The sequence below is a fragment of the Monodon monoceros genome, unplaced genomic scaffold, assembly GCF_005190385.1.
Source record: "Monodon monoceros isolate NGI ecotype Baffin Bay Population unplaced genomic scaffold, NGI_Narwhal_1 Super_Scaffold_6, whole genome shotgun sequence".
Classification (NCBI taxonomy): Eukaryota; Metazoa; Chordata; class Mammalia; order Artiodactyla; family Monodontidae; genus Monodon; species Monodon monoceros.
This window is the reverse complement of record NW_021703783.1, coordinates 62,232,711-62,246,706: the sequence shown is the minus strand read 5'-3', so window position 1 is coordinate 62,246,706 and position 13,996 is coordinate 62,232,711. Positions and strand designations below refer to the sequence as shown.

General features: G+C 36.1%; 1 protein-coding gene and 1 pseudogene across 4 annotated transcripts in view; one reads left to right on the top strand and one right to left on the bottom strand.

The window, feature by feature from the left end:
- Positions 1-13,996, top strand: part of PPP1R12A (protein phosphatase 1 regulatory subunit 12A) — a 148,941-nt gene that overhangs the window by 14,775 nt on the left and 120,170 nt on the right. The window lies entirely within an intron of this gene.
- Positions 681-13,996, bottom strand: part of LOC114885397 — a 32,636-nt pseudogene continuing 19,320 nt past the window's right edge.

Sequence of the window (13,996 nt, the reverse complement as noted above, 5' to 3'; positions counted from 1 at the left end):
TGCATATTTTAATGTTTTTTTAAAGTTGCACAGGTAATAAGAAAAGTAGCAGTTCTATAAAAAGGTTGTGTGGGTTATTTTGACCTTGAGCAAGCATCATTGGGTTTGTTTTAGCTTAAGTGAAATAGGAAATGGTTATTATATTTTTTTTTGTACTCTCATAGTTCTTTGTTTATTTGTTTGTTTATTCATTTGTTGTTTTTCCCCCCACTAGAAGGTAACCTCAGTGAAGGCAGGACCTTGTCTGTCTTGCTGACTGTATCCTCAGAGCCTATGACAGTACCGTAGTAGGGGTGTATAGACATTTAATGAGTGAACAGTAAGTGACGTCTCTCCATCAGTCTGAGAAACTTAGAGATGATTATGTTGGTATCATTAATCATGATTATGTATACACCCAAGATGCACTTTTACTATTTACTTTGCAACTTCTGGTAACTGTTTCCATCAATCTAATTTATATTCCTCCCAGTCATCTCCCTCCCTTGCACAAATTTACTGACTCTCCAGTATGTGCTTTAAAAAACAATATGCTTTTATTACTGCCAGCCGGAGTGGCCTGCATGGGGTGGTGGGTGCGCCGGGCTCAGGGTATGTGTGGGCTGTGAGGGGTAGATGATAATTGGGAGGCTGAAGGAAAGGGAGTGGGGCTGGAGGCCAGGCCCAAAGACTCCTCCGATTTACTTCTGGGAAGAGGTAGACTTAATAAAGGAGTCATGGCAAGCTATGGCCAGGCCGCCAATAAGATTAAGAAATTCTTGGAAATCTAGCTGCCCATCAGAGTCGAGGTCCAGTTTCTTCATCATGCGGTCAAGGACACCAGGGTACTTCTGGTTCTTTGTGAAGGCACCCAGCTCTGTATTCATGAAGATAAGGAACTTGGCCTTGGAGAGTTTGCTGTTGTTACTGTCCCTTCCAGCATGCTTTTGGAAAACAGCAATTAGAGACTCGATGCACCGTTCAGTCTCTGTAGGGCTGGATATTTTTGCTATGTCGGAGAGGAGCGAGGCACGGGCCTGCGAGTGGGGAGTGGCGCGGCGAGCCCTGGTTACTATACATATTAAACCTTATTTCAAAATTACTGTGGCATTTTTTCCGCTTTTTAACCCACCCTTGACATTTAAAGCCAGTCTTATTGGGGAGTGGGGGGAGATTATGTGTATGTTTGTTTTATGTGTGAAATGGACTGATGATACATAAATTGTTCCCTGTTAAATTACACTTAAGTGTCAGAAAGTTAGTTGCAAGACAGTATGTATGATGTGATTCCATTTGGGGGGATATGTTGTTTGCATAGAAAAAAATCTGGGGAAATTACCCCAACTATTAATGGTTATGGATATTCTGGATTATGTCATCTTTGAATCTTTTACAACAAGCAGAAAGAAGTGATGAAGATGAATCTGAACTGGAGAAAAATGCCTGAATGGCTACTTCCAGTAATGTATTCAGGATTAAATGTAGAGACTTTGACATAATGAATGTTAGTTTGCTAGTCTTCGTCCACTCAAGGAAGCTGGTGTTTTAAATATTTATTTCTATATTATGCCTATCTTTTCTCTGAACCTTTTATTTCATAAGGAAAGATTGATTGTCATTATGATGTACACCTTGGGAGAGTTTTACAGTTAAGAAAATGAATTAGGGGTTTAGTTGGATGTATTTTGAAGCTTTTGGCAAGTAGACTACCAAGAAAAGATAAGCATAATTTCCAAAAAAGCAGATAGTTTTGAGGAATAAAGGGATTTTAAAAGATAGAAGAGCAATTTTTATACAGTGAGCTCTTTTGACTTGTTTTATATGAATATGAAAATGATGAATTTAATGATGAATATGTTTTAAGAATGAATTGAAAAAATGGCCTCAAATCTCTAAGAATAGAATCAGGAATGGTGAAGCTTAGAGTTATGTGAATTTTGTGAAAATATTTTTGAAGACAGTGAAAAGAGGGCTTTTAAGAGTTGTGAAATGGAGCAAGACTAGGAAGAAGGAAATAACTGATGGCATAGCCCTTAATTTACATGTACATTTGTTAAAAATGGTCTTCTACTGTAACCAGCAGAATTGTAATATCCATTATTAAGCGTATAGTTTTAGAAGAGGTTATGTTGATCACTAGATGCCCATTTGAGTTTTCTGAAAACAAGTTTTGTGTTGACCTATCTTTACTTCCTTTTTTGACAAGGTTGGTAAGTTCAAATGAGGGAAATGTTGCAAACCTAGTGTAGCTTGATTTTGTAGTACAGCACTTGGACAGGCTCTTGTTAGATCTTTGCGGTTAACATGACAAAAATCTGACATGAATATTAGCAGGATTGGATGGATTAACCGCTGGATGAACCACTGTATACATGTCAGTCTACTGATTAATCACTCAGTGTCAACCCAGAGGAAGGACTAAAGTGTAGTGGTCCTTGTGTTCTTGACCCTATCTTATTCAACATTTTAGTAGATTAAACTGTAGAAGCTGAGAGAGAACTCTAAAAAGTGTGAAGTAGTAGGTTTTAAACAGTAAAATGAAAAGATAATGGATATTAATGTAAAATTCTGCATTAAAATATTGATGGCTATAGGTTGGTAGAGACCATCTTTGACAAACATGAGAAAAATGTTGCTTGAAAGTTTAAAAGGAAGCCCAGGGTCTGACAACAGTATAATCATTTTAAAATGTACTAATTCAGTGTAAAGCTAAATTAGTATTTAGTCTAGATTTTTAAAAAAATCCGTTCCTTTACACTGTTAGATCACATCTGCAGAACTGTGTCTAGTTCTACAGTTTGAGATTTGTCTACTGTTTCGGCAGATCTTACTAGTTACAGCCTTTTTTTGATTACTTACCGGTGGAATGGCTTTGTATAATAAAATTATTTCTACTGAGGAAAACCTATATTCCAGTCCTTTTTCTAGATTTGTTAACAAATGTATACATAATTATATACACACAGTTGCAGTTCTTCATATATCTTAAGACCCCCCAAATCATCAGCTCAACTATTTTCTTTTGAGCCTCTCGAAAAAAAAAGGGAGCCAGTTTTCAAAGCCACATACTTAGCCATGGTATTAGGAGAGCCACTAGTAGTAAAGTGGTAGAAGGACCTCTTGCACATGTTAGTTAGGATTCTTTGTTTTAAGTAAGAAAAGCCCATTGGAACTAGCCTAAATAAAGTAATTCACTGTAAGATTATAGAGATGTCTTACAGAATCTGGGCTTCTGGAATGAATTAGAGCCAGGAAGTATATGCAACCCGGGAAGTCTTCTAAGTTTCTCATCATTGTTTCCACCAAATCCACTTTATTCTTTTTTACAGCAAACTAGATTTCTTGTTTTCCCAGTTCTGCAGGCAAAATAAAAGGGCACCAACAATTTCAGAATTTGTATCTGGTCTAGATATCCAGAGAGATTGATCTCCTTTTCAGTTCTAATTCCAGATTCCCAGGAAAGGAACCAATTGATCCACCTTAGGTTATTCATATATCATCTGAGGTCATCAACAGTAGCTGGTGGGGTTGGGTGCCTCTGAGCAAACATACCTACTCTGTCATTCTAAATAATGTATTATGAGGAAATGAGGAAGACAAAGCTGGAATTAATAAGTGAGTTCATAAAGAAGCAAATATCGATTGTATAAATGCACAATCTATAAAAATGAAAAAGCATAAATAAACGTTAAATCTTAAATCAGCCGTTCTCAAACCTTTCTGTTTCAAGGCCCTCTTTATACTCTTAAAACTTGAGAACAGACTGCACCAACAGGGCAAGATAGATGGATTATATATCAATGTCAATGTCGTGGATATAATATTACTGTACACAGTTTTCACAAAATTTTACCGTTAAGAGAAACTGCAAAGGAATATCTCTATTATTTCTTACAACTACCTGTGAATCTGTAATTAACTTAATAAAATAATATTAAAAATTTTGTTTATTATTTTTTGTCTATTATTATTTTAATGTAAAAAAATAGTGAAGAACCCAAAGACCTTTTTTGTTTATGTTGGCTGTCTTCCAGTATTTAACAAATTAGAAAGTAAAGCTCAAAAATCTTTAAAATTTTATTTATTTAAAAATAATAACTCATATGCCAATGTAAATAACATGTTTATGAAAGATAAGCATTTTTCAAGTCAAAAAATTTAAGAAGGGCATTGTTTTACATTTTGCAGATTTTTTTTTTTTTTTGCGGTACGCGGCCCTCTCACCATTGCGGCCTCTCCCGGTGCGGAGCACGGGCTCCGGGCGCGCAGGCTCAGCGGCCATGGCTCACGGGCCCAGCCGCTCCGCGGCATGTGGGATCCTCCCAGACCGGAGCACGAACCCATGTCCCCTGCATCGGCAGGTGGACTATCAACCACTGCGCCACCAGGGAAGCCCCTGCAGATTTTAATGTCTTGCTTAATAGAAGATAAATGGATTCTCGTAACTATTTCTGCACATAGTCTGTTGTGATTTCACATATTTAGCTTCTGAAAAATTCCACCATACACTTGTGAGAGAATGAGAGTATTAACCTTGCCAGACTTCCTGTAAGGGTTTCAGAGAACCTCTGAGCTAAATAAGTGAAGGGATATACAATACCATGCTCATGGTTTGGAAGATTTTCTATTATAAAGAAGTTAATTCCAAACCAATCACAGATTCAACACAAGCTGAACCAGAATCCTAGTTTTGTGTGTGTGTGTGTGTGTGTGTGTGTGTGTGTGTGTGAAAAATGACAATCTGATATATAAATGAAAAAGGCCAGATATAGCCAGGTTAATCTTTAAGAACAAAAAGGTGAGAGGGGAGGGACAGATTGGGAGTTTGGGATTGACATGTACACACTGCTATATTTAAAATAGGTCATCGACAAGGACCCTACTGTACAGCACAGGGAACTCTGCTCAATACTGTATAAAAACCTAAATGGGAAAAGAATTTGAAAAAGAATAGATACATGTATATATATAACTGAATCTCTTTGCTGTACACCTGAAACTAACAAACATTGTTAATCAACCCTACTCTGATATAAAATAAAAATTAAAAAAAAGAACAGAAAGGTGAGAGGACTTATTTACTCTGATGGAAAATAAATGGAACTCAGTCAACCTATCCATATGGAAAAAGAGTTGACACCCTATACTTTGCACCATACACAAAGATCAATTTGAGATGGATTGTAGATCTAAATGTGAAATATATAATAATAGATATTGAAGAAGGTAACATATGAAGATATCTTTATAAACTTCAGGTAGGGAAAATATGTTTAAACAGGACACAAAAATCATTAACCATAAAAGAAAAGACTGATTAATTGGAGTGCATTAAAATGAAGAATTTCTGTCCCTCAAAAGATAGCATTAAGAGAAGTAAGCTTCAAAATGGGAAGATATTTGTCTCACATACAGTTGACATAGGGCTTATATTCAGCGGTGTGTATGTGTGTGTATGTATGTATTAAACTACAAATGAGTAAGAAAAAATCCACAATCAGGCACATCACAAAAGGAAATATTCAAATGGTGATAAATGTTCACCATTAATATTCAAATGGTATTAAATGACAAAAACTTATTCAGTATCGTTCATCAGAGAAATGCAAGTTAAGATCACAGTAAGGTGTTAGTACATATCCACCAGAATGGCTAAAATTTAAAAGACTGATAATACTAAATGCTGAGAAGGATGTGGAGAAACAAGAATTCTTATACACTGCTGGTATAAGAAGTATGTGAGATTTCAAATGAATTCAAATATTTTTAAAAGTTATCTCTTTTGCTAGGTTAGACATGTATAATACCAATGGAAACATTTACTCTGGATTACTACATCTTTTTTAATAAATTTTTTTTAATTAAAAATTTTTTTAAAATATTTGGCTGCCTTGGGTCTTCGTTGCTGCACCTGGGCTTTCTCTAGTTGTGGCGAGCAGGGGCTACTCTTGGTTGTGGTGCATGGGCTTCTCATTGTGGTGGCTTTTCTTGTTGTGGAACATGGGCTCTAGGCGTGCAGGCTTCAGTAGTTGTGGCACGTGGGCTCTAGAGCACAGGCTCAGTAGTTGTGACACATGGACTTAGTTGCTTCGCAGCATGTGGGATCTTCCCGGACAAGGGATTGAACTCGTGTCCCCTGCATTGGCAGGTGGATTCTTAACCACTGTGCCACCAGGGAAGTCTCTCGATCACTACATCTTTTAAAGCTGAAATTTCACAAGAGACTGCTGAGGCTCCTTATTAAACTGATTCATTATAAAACTGTTAGAATTTATGTTTGTAGAGGGCAGAGATTCTCTTATACTGATTAGTTGGTGATTGAACTATGAGTATTTCATGAATTTAACAATGTTTGTTGAGTTCTTTGTATGTGCCAGGCTTGGTACTAGGAGCTAAGGAATACAGACAAACTTTTGTTCACATTAATTGAATGATCAATCATTGTTGAGTCTTTTGAAGGAAAAGCATAAAATATTGTATATGTCAAATATATTTCATTTAAAAATACATAATAAAGGGAACGAAAGGTTTTGAGAGTTTGGATGGGATCTCTGTGGAAGTGATGGTTGAACTGAAAGCTGAAGGATGAATTGGTATGACTTGGTAAAGTTGGTAGATAGTGGAGGGGTAGAATCTTGAGGAATAGGTTCTGGACAAAGGAAACAACATATAAAAGCCCTTCATAGGAAGGAGGGAGGGAGCAAGGCCCAAGGAAGAACCCAGTGGAAGTGTGACCAGAGCACACTGATGAGAAGAATGGTACCACAAGAGGTATAGAGAGGTAGGTCGAGGTCAGATCTAGTAGGACCCAGTAAGTCCTATTAAATCCATTTCATACTGAGAGCTCTAGAAATGCATTGGAGATATTTAATTGCCTTAATATAATGAGATTTGCATTTTTAAGAGACAACTGCTGCCTATAGAAAAGATTGAGGTGTGGGGGAGGAGGGAAGAGGGAGTTCTACCAGGAGGCCAATTCCAGAGGCTATTGCAGTAGTTCAGACAGCAGATCTTTCCTCAGATGGCTCTTCAGTTGAACACTGGTATTTTACAAGATGTTAAAAGGTATTCTAGGTGGGGGAGGGTGTAAGAATTCTGTGGTTTGTATGTTTGAGATGATTCTTAAAACGAAGGTAAGGTAGAATTTTTCACAGTCTTCAAAATGTGCTGAAGGAAGCGAGTGAGGAAGGAGCTGAACCCAGGTGATGGAAATGCAATCAGGGTTTATGGGCCTGAAGGAGGTTTAGTTTTAGGAAATGGAGAATAGCCTGTGAAGGAAGATTGGGAGGATGCATGGTGGCAAGCCCAGAAGTATAGACTTGGTGTATAAATTGGTAAAGAATATAACACTGGGGGCTTCCCTGGTGGCACAGTGGTTGAGAGTCCGCCTGCCAATGCAGGGGACACAGGTTCGTGTCCCGGTCCGGGAAGATCCCACATGCCGCAGAGCGGCTGGGCCCGTGAGCCATGGCTGCTGAGCCTGCACGTCCGGAGCCTGTGCTCCGCAACCAGAGAGGCCACAACAGTGAGAGGCCCGCGTACTGCAAAAAAAAAAAAAAAAAAGAATATAACACTGGAGTGAATGAATTAAGGTCTGTTGGAGGAAATTTATTTGATAGTTATGGAAAATAGCAGCTTGGAAGCCATTTCAGTAGTTCAGCTCAGAGATGAAAATATTCCTTCCAGTCTCCCTTTGATTTTATTTGATACTGTAGGTTTCGTATTTACCAAGAAAGAGTTGGGTCTTGGATCAGTATTTTATCATTTTTATCTTTAGAATTCTTTGCTAATGTTACAAAGTGATTTTTATTAGACGTTGTAAGAAGTTAGGAATTGATGCATTTTTTTCTGCTTTCCAAGTCAGTAATATTAACTTTCTTAGCCACTAACTACATTTTCTGTTGTAATAGAGTTGCATATACTGAATACTAAATTGAGAAATTTTTAAATAATTTGAACTGATAGTATTCAGCTTTGTACAATGACTAACCCTCAAAATTGGAGGGTTGTTTTTTTATTCATATGTTTTAATGCATTAACTCTCATATGTTCTAATGCATTAACTCTCTTTTTTTAGGAGTGGAATTCATAGTGGAGTAAACAAGATTTAAAGTATTTTAATTTTGTGTAGCTCTTAGAAAGATCAGAAAAAAATTTTTTAGGACAAAGTAATTAATGGATATTATATTTTGAAATATACCTTGAAGGTTCATTTTAATTGTTGTCATAGTTATTCCATCCAGTTCTGTTTGAGTTGGGTCTTTTAGACTAACTCACATAGGCCCTTTTCTCACCCAATAAGCTCCTCTCTCCTTTAGTCCCACCCAAATGATAAATATGATTCGTTGTCAGTTTACAAAATGATTCCTCCCCTTTTTATTGTGAAAATGATATGACATTAAACAGAGGCTATGGTTAGGGCATAGAACTTTTAGTTTGTAACAGGTTCTTATAAAAAGTGTGGCAATTCACATCTCTCCATCTTCAGAGGGACTGATCTCATGGGAATAATAAATAGTAAACGTAAATAATAATGTTTAACTATATAATAAACACTGTTTTAGGCAGTTGTATTGTCTCACAACAATCATATGAGGTAAATATTTTTAATCTTATTTTTCTTTTATACCAATGAAGAAAATGAGATGCAGTTGTGACTCCAAAGTCACAGCAAAGCTTATACATTGCAGAACTGGGAGTTGGATCTGGGTAGTTTGACTCAACATTATTCTCATAAACACTGTGTTATAGTGTCTCTGGGCTACTTGAATCACCAGATTCTACCTTTCTTGGTATCCTAAAGAATCCCTGGAGCTAATTATAGTTCAGTAGATAGGCTAGAGCAGATCTGGTAGATCAGTTATCTAAAGTGTACCAGTGGAGTATGCCAAGAAGCTCCCTTTATACAGCCAGGGAATACCAAGGTTTGCTTTTGCCAGCTAATATTCTCTACTGTCCCAGAGCTTGCTGTTTATGATTGTAGGTGCTATTAGACAAGAATTGTAGGACCATGACTGATAAGTGGTATAGTTAATTTTTGAATTATCAGTCCTTGGTTCTAAATAACTTTACCTGAAGTATAGTAACTGAACATATAATGACTAAAGCGTAACACAGAACTAACAGATCACTGGTTTATATTAGTATTTTATGATTCTGTTAAGTTCTTTAAGATGTTCCTTTTGTCAAGACATCATGTAAAAAGCCACATCATGCTTTTGTCTCATTTTCAATTTACATGAATGGGATCATATACCTGCTTTTCTGCTAGCTTCCTCTCTTCTATTAAGTCATTTTTTCCATTACTAAAAGCTTGTTTGTTTTCACTGGATAATCTGATTCCACGTTTAGAACTTCTGCGTTTTACAGAACTGTGGATGACAGGGAGGTAAAAAACAAAAAGACTACAAGAAAAGCCGTTACTAGTTTCATTAGAAAATTCAAAGGCATCTGTTGTTTTCTGTTATTAACTGTTGTCTTCCTATTTTGGAATAAAAGTAAAACTAGACCCTAGTTTAGGTATGGCAGTTATCATTGATACTTACAGTACCACAAGCATTATGCTCTTTGAAGATTTGGAATAGTTAAATACAGTGCTTTGGATCATCATCCTGTTTTAAATTGAAGTAAATTTTAGGAAAGATTCTACTCTTTACTCTGCAAGACACTGTAAAATTTAACATTGTTTAAAGAAAGCTTTATATAGGAGAAATGAGTTATGAGTTAGTATCCTAACTAAACATTTCCAGTCCCAGAGACCCATTTATATGAAGAAGCCTTCTATTCTTTCAGATATTTACTGTAGCAAGTAGTCTGATTGCTCCTGAGGCTAATAGTGGAGATCACTCCCTTTAAAATGCTATGAACCCTTATTAACCAATACACCATAGAGTATAGCAGTCTTCCAATTTTTAAAGAAAATAGATTTATTTTTATATACAGTAATAAAATGAGGTTAAGTCCGCCATTAGTGAAAGTAGACAGTAGAATAAAGGTGCTTGCTCTATTTACCAATTTCTTGTTTTCATCTCCTCCCAAGGAAATATTCTATACTTTAAAATTTTTATTGTAAACTTGATGATCTTTTTTGTTAGTACAGGCTGAATATCTTTGGACACTCATAATTTTTCCCTCCAATTTTGAAGGTAAATTTTATGTTGTTAGCTGTCTTTGAAAGCTAAAGTATGTTTATCATAAATGAAGAATCATGAGCAATGAGTTCTAGTAGAACTAAGAAAAGCATTAGGACTTGTCTTAATTTCTTAGGGTAATTGGGAAGTTTATCAAAAGGCATTTTACTTCTCTTTGTTACCTTTTTTTTTTTTTTTTTTTTTTTTTTTTGCAGTACGCGGGCCTCTCACTGTTGTGGCCTCTCCTGTTGCGGAGCACAGGCTCCGGACGCGCAGGCCCAGCGGCCATGGCTCACGGGCCCAGCCGCTCCGCGGCATGTGGGATCTTCCCGGACCGGGGCACGAACCTGTGTCCCCTGCATCGGCAGGCGGACTCTCAACCACTGCGCCACCAGGGGAGCCCTCTTTGTTATCTTTTTCACAAGGGCTGCCTTCTAGATGGCAGCTACACTCCTCCAACCTGCCTCTCTCCTGTACTAATATACTTAGAGACCTTGAGTGAGAGGAGCCAGAGAATTATTTTAACCTATATTTACATATTAATGAAATACATTTTAAAATTGAATTATGCATGAATAAAAATAAACTTAGATAATTTATGAAGTATAATCAGTCTTATATACAATAAGCAATGAAAAGCCATCTGATTTTTTTCTATTGATATTTGCCAAATGTTCACTTTTTTTAGTTTTTTTTTTCTTTTTAATTTTGTTATACATAAGCCCTATAGAGAACTTGGAAATACTGAAAAAAGAAGAAAACAGAGAGAGAGAGAAAAGGAAAAAAAAGGTAATCCCTTTACTCTATGTTAACGAATTTCCTTGCAGTCCCTCTACCTTGCATAGGTGTATGTCTGTGTTTGTGTGTATTTTTTATATACTCTCAATGGTACTGTTGATATATTCCAGCACTCAACTGTTGTTACCATTAGTGTATATTATTAAGCTCTAGTGGTGCTATCTTTAGATTAGTGGGCTTTTCAATTTTATTTTGTTAGAATATTTACATAGAAATTTGCAGAATGACCTGTAAAAATTGTTTGATGGGTTTTAGGTATACCAAGCAGGAATATAATAGCTGTAGTAAAACATGAATAGAATTAGTGAAGAAAGGTTATTTTGGTAACATGGCAGCTGGAAGAAAGATTAGCCAAGCCATCTGTGAATTGAATTACAGCATAACGTGTTAAAGTGGATTTTCAAACATGAATTTTTGCTATTTTAGGTTTTGGAAATGTTTTTGTATTTGTGTTTAAACTTGGGTGGTCTTGGTATTCACTTCAAGTAAAGTGAAGATGCTTCAATGTGTCTTGAAGAATTAAACAATAGTTCTTTTTTCACCTTGCTTTCTGCTTTACATCTATACCACACTTTTTATTTGGCCCTTTTAAGTATCTAGAGGTATTTGCCTTTCAGATAGCTGAGTATGAAGCAAGTGAAGTCTGCAGATATTTTCAAGTTTATTAAACAGCCAATTGCTTAATAAAATGTTATATTGTAGAGTGGTGTAGGTTTTAAAAAAATAGAGAGCTAGTAAAATATAGAAGGAAGAACTTGTACAATTGGAGTCCTTTCCCCTTCAGAGTCTGCTGAGTAAGGATAATAATATTCTATAGCAGGGTTCTGGGAAGATGAAATGAGGTAGTGTAAATGAAAGTACCTAGTACAGCCTTTCCTACCAAAGGGGAAAGGGAGCTAATATTTGCATAACTGCTGTTTCAGACCTTTCACTAGGTGTTGGAGGACAAATAGAAAGTACCTGCCTTTGAGTTTATATCTAATTGTGGGTCCATAATGAATATATCTGATATGACTTTAGTCATTTAGAACATTTACTCTGTTTAATTAAGCACTACATATAAATGGAATCATTTTATTCTATTCTAGCAGAATTGGGACGAAAGGGAAGAACTTTTACATAAAGGTAATTACTTTCCTGCTTGTAGATGATATACACCAGCAGATTTTCAGGGGAAAAAGTCTAATGTGTGGGTGGAAAGGCAGAGTTACTGAGTAGAGGAGAAAGTGTGTCAGCTAGACAGTAGTAGTTGTGTAGTGTGGTTTCACACACATTCTTTTGAAGAGCTGTGAATTCATGATTGTATTTATATTTACCTTCATTTTCTTGAAGGATTAACTGTAATAGCAAAAAGGATAAAATACAGCATATACACATGAAACAAGATATGGGCTTAAATTATCAAGGTCCAGTGGACTTAAATTATCAAGGTCCACACTGTGGTATTTAGAATAATACAAAAATTTAAGTTCTGCTTGACTGATACTTTGGTAGAACCGGTTAAAAATTACTTTATAAGGTTAACAGCATGGAAGCAAAGCTTTCAAAAAAAGAGTAAGTTACTTTGAAAGTTCAGCCTCCATATTTTACCTCTGAAAGCTGTCTTTTTTTAAATAAATTTATTTTTTATTTTATTTATTTTTGACTGTGTTGGGTCTTTGTTACTGTGCGCGGGCTTTCTCTAGTTGCGGCGAGGGGGGGCTCCTGTTCGTTGTGGTGCGTGGGCTTCTCGTCGTGGTGGCTTCTCTTGTTGTGGAGCACGGGCTCTAGGCAGCAGGCTTCAGTAGTTTTGGCTTGTGGGCTCTAGAGCGCAGGCTCAGTAGTTGTGGCACACAGGCTTAGTTGCTCCGCAGTATGTGGGATCTTCCTGGACCAGGGATTGAACCCGTGTCCCCTGCATTGGCAGGTGGATTCTTAACCACTGCACCACCAGGGAAGCCCCGAAAACTGTCTTTTTTGTATCAGGTAAATAAATGCTTGTTGAATTGAATTTTATAATTTAGAATAAGAATCTCATACTTTTTTTTTCAATTTAGGAATCAAAGATTTCAAAAACCTAGCATTTGCTAGAAAAATTGGACCAGCTGTGAGGATTAGATGAAATACTATATAAAAATGATGTATAAAATGCAATACTAATAAAAGGGCTTAAGAGGAAATGTCAGTGTTTCTAAACATTGGTATTGATATTATCAGTAACAGCTGAAGCTCAGAGGAAATGTGTTTTTCGATAGAGAACACTAATTATAGACTTGAAATCCACTTTGAATTTTATATCTCTCTTAGAGGAATTATCATGAGTATAAAGTAGATGACACTCTAAGTTGAACAAAGTTGTTAGGGAAAAAGATCCCAAATCTAACTAGACCTATCAGGATCAGCTGACTTTTGTAGTCTCTTCCCTTTGCTCATCAATATTCTAGCTGCACTTCCTTCACACCTTTAATTATCTAAGCTTTTTCATACCTCTAGTCCCTGTGCATTTTCCCTTTGTCTGAAACAGTCTCTCTACCCTTTGGCTAACTCATTCATTAAGCTTTGTGACTTTCTGAAGCAAACCTTCGCTGATTCCGTCTTATTCTCCTCAAACGTATCTTTCCCTGTTACCACCCTGTTCTTTCATATCTCTTCTTTTAGGGTGTAATTATGCATTTATTTATTTATTTATCTACCAGTGAAGCCCAAGCATTTATCTTAGTGCTTGACTCATAGTGAATTCTCAGTAAGTAATTGTTGAATGATTTAATTTTAAAATTCAGTAGCTTCTCTTTGGATTTAAATCCAATTTTTACTTTGCTTCTTTTTCTCTTTCTCACTGTCTTTCTTTTTTGGCAGATTCAGATAGTAAATAGCTGTTATTATTACTGCTTGGTAGTATTTACCTTTAAGAGAGCTATGCAATTGTCCTATGCTTTTTTTTTTCTTTTTTACAATGTATACATATATTAAATATTACAATTTTATTTGTCGATCATATCTCAGTATAGCTGAAAAAACAAAATATTTTTAAATAAAATAATTTAAAATGAAAATGTTTTTGACAATGAGAACACTACAAATCAAAAGTTCTGGAAACTGTTCCAGGGGGA